Below are 3302 nucleotides of genomic sequence, written 5' to 3'. Positions count from 1 at the left end.
CACATTGTCTATTCATGTTCAATTACCAGGCTAACCAGTTAACTGATTAAACTTGAAGGAGTGGGGGAAGCCACTCCAGCTCAGCAGGTGGGCAGGTGCAGGAGCCCCTACACTTGTGGGCAGGGGCTGCTCCAACCTGGCTGCCTCCAGCCCAGCACTGGGCTGGTGGCTCCTCACCCACAGGAGCTGGGAGTTGAAGGCCTCGCATGGGACTGGAGGTGGCAGCCAACAGAGTGGGGGCTGCTGGCTCCCAGCTCACATGGACTGGGAGTTGGCACCCTTCTCACCTGGGTCTGTAAGCAGCAGTCCCCTCTTCCCAGCTGCCATTTCTGGCCCTGTGGAAGGCTGCTGACTCCCAGCCCAGCAGCCCGTTTACCCATTCACATCCCTACTAGAGACAGCCTCTTGGTTTTCTAAAAGTGCATTGAAATTGTACATTTTCTCATGGGTAAGTGCTCGTGTACAATTCAGAAAATTGGATTCAACATGTTTATACTCTCTATTCATTATTTTTTAAGTTTTTATACTAAGTTTAGTTTAAGGCAATTGACCTCAATAGAAGGATTCCCCTTGATTTCAGTGAATTTTGGATCCAGTCCTGGGTGTCCTATGACTCCCAAACCACCAGGCACAGCCATGCTCACACTCTGCCCCCCAGAACGGCTGCTGTAGGCGTTCTTGGGGCAGAGTGTTGCTGCCTTGAGCACCTGCCCTCTAGGGTTGCCAGGTGTCCGGTATGCTCAGCATGCTGCCCTGTCTCCTCCCCTTCCCATGCAGGCCGGGCCTCAGCAGAGGGGGCAGGGTTGCAGGTGGGGTTGGGATCCTGCCTCCCCTACCCCAGCTGCACCTACCGTCTATGCACCTACCGCCTATGGATCTAGTTTTTGTCCATCTTTGTCTGACACAGGAAGTATATTTTCAAATAAATTTTCCATGTTTAATTTTGGCACAATACACAAATACAAAAATGTTTCTTTTAATCTTTGCCAGAGCATGCACATTTATAGCCAGCCGTGTGTATTCAGCTGCATCTCCCCACACCTTGCTCAGTCTTGCAGCTAAGCTTCTCCCAGGACTCTCCTAGCAGCTGTGCAGGAGGAGGAGTGTGACAACAGCAGAGGACTGATGTCAGTGTGTCCTCCTTCCCATTCCCCATCTCTGCAAAGCAGGGGTCGCAGAGAGCTGCTCCAATCTGAGGTATGAATGGTGACTGAGATGAGTGTTTCTCAAAGAGACAGTGAACTGTTTCTAAGATTTCTCCAGCAGCTAGCTCGCTCTCCTACACTCTCTGTATCACACACCACATCTAGTGTGTTATACACCCAGTCTGTCTGCCACCCACTCTGTCACACACTGTCTCTCTGACTTACATGTAGTCACTATGCACACAAGTACTCTCCCAGTCTCTGTGCCACAGTCACACTTAGTCTGTATCACATATACACACACACTCTCTCTCTCTAGCCCCAGCACCGTCCCTTTTGGCTGACACCCCACTCCTTCCGGGAGCCTGGACTAGGGATGTTAAATATCGGTTAATTTATTAGTCGAGTAGCCTCATGAATTCTTATCAGTTGACTATTCTATAGTCCCCAGGGGTGAGGCCAGCAGCCTATGCACTCGAGCCCCATTCCTGAGGAGTCCCCTGGAACTCTGCAATGCTGCCTCTGTATCAGAGGCAGCAGTATGGGGTGCCAGGCGGGAGCTGGTACGTGAGGTGAGCCAATTAAAAAACCTGATAGAGACAACAGCACGGGGTGGCAGCAGCCCATGTGGGGCGGCGGGGTGTCTGAACTCCCAGACCTGGTGCAAGCCGGAACTGACCTGGGCTGTCTGCCCGTCTTGCTCCTAATACACTTTAAATGCACAGCCACAGCAGCGGGAGGTCCTAGACCTATCGTAAGCCAGGATTGAGCCAGGCTGCTGGCCAGCCTACTAAAAAATTTGCTGGTAGGGGAGGGAAAGGCATGTAGTCTACAGCATTAACCGATATCAGTTAATCAATTACAGTATTACATCTGTAGTCTAGACCAATCCCAGACAACTTCCCCCTGCAAAAATTATTGCCAACTCCCAGACTGGGACATCATCCTTACCCATCCTGGCTAAGCCATTGATGGACCTGTCCTCCATGAACTTATCTAGTTCTTTTCTGAGCCCTAGTAGGGTGCATCTACACTGCACCCATACTAAAAATAAGCTATGCAATTTTAGCTACGCAAATTGCACAGCTTATTTTGAATGTGTTTTGAAATACATCGCTCTTCCAAAGTGTCCCTTAATCCTTGTGAAACGAGGTTTACAGGGACATCAGAAGAGTAAGCCTGATTATTTTTAAAGCTATTTCAAAATAACAGGCTTGTTTAAAAGATACGGAATAGCTATTTTGGGATACCAGAAGTGTCCTAAAATAGCGCCGCAGTGTAGATGTACCCGTATAGTCCTGGACTTCATAACATCTTCAGAGCATGCAGTTCTATAGGCTGACTATGCATTGTATGAAAAAATACTTCCTTTTATTTGTTTTAAACCTTCTACTATGGCTTGTGTTATGAAAAGGAGTAAATAACACTTCCTTAGTCACTTTTACTATACTCATCATGATTTTATGCCTCTATCATAGTCTCCCTTATTCATCTCTTTTCCAAGCTGACAAATCTATTTTATTAATCTGCCATGCCCCATATATTTGTTGTTGTCCTTTTCTTAATTTTTCCAATTTTAATATATTGTTTTTGAGCTGGGGCAATCACATCTACATGCAGTACACAAAATGTAGGCATACCATGGATTTATATAGGGGCAAAATTATATTTTGTCATGTTATTATCCCTTTCCTAGTGATTCCCAACATTGTTTGCTTTTCTGACTTTTGCTGCACATTGAGTAGATGTTTCCAAAAAATAATCCACAACTTCAAGATCTTTTTCTTAAGTACCATAAAATCTCGAGTATAATGCGTACTTTCCCCCCCGGTGTTTTAGGGTCAAAGCCTGGGTGTGCATTATACACAAGAGCTATTTTTTTTAAAGTTTTAAACTTCTCCTTCCCTCTGCACAGAAACTTTCCTGTTGCAGCACAGTGCAGGGTTGCAGCCTCACCAGGCTCCCGGACAAGGTGAGGAGCCAGCTGCTCCTTCAGGCTGCGCCCAGGGGCCCCCACGGCAGGCATGAGCTCAGCGCGGTGCAAGCTCAGCTGGGCAGGGGGACCCTGCAGCAGTCATGAGCTCAGTGCGGGCAGACGGCCCCGCGGCAGGCAAAGTGAGGAGCCAGTGGCACTGCTAGGCTGCATTGCATTGGCTC

Source organism: Pelodiscus sinensis, chromosome 14 (assembly GCF_049634645.1).
Source record: "Pelodiscus sinensis isolate JC-2024 chromosome 14, ASM4963464v1, whole genome shotgun sequence".
In the NCBI taxonomy this organism is placed as follows: Eukaryota; Metazoa; Chordata; order Testudines; family Trionychidae; genus Pelodiscus; species Pelodiscus sinensis.
Note: the sequence above shows the minus strand (reverse complement) of the source record.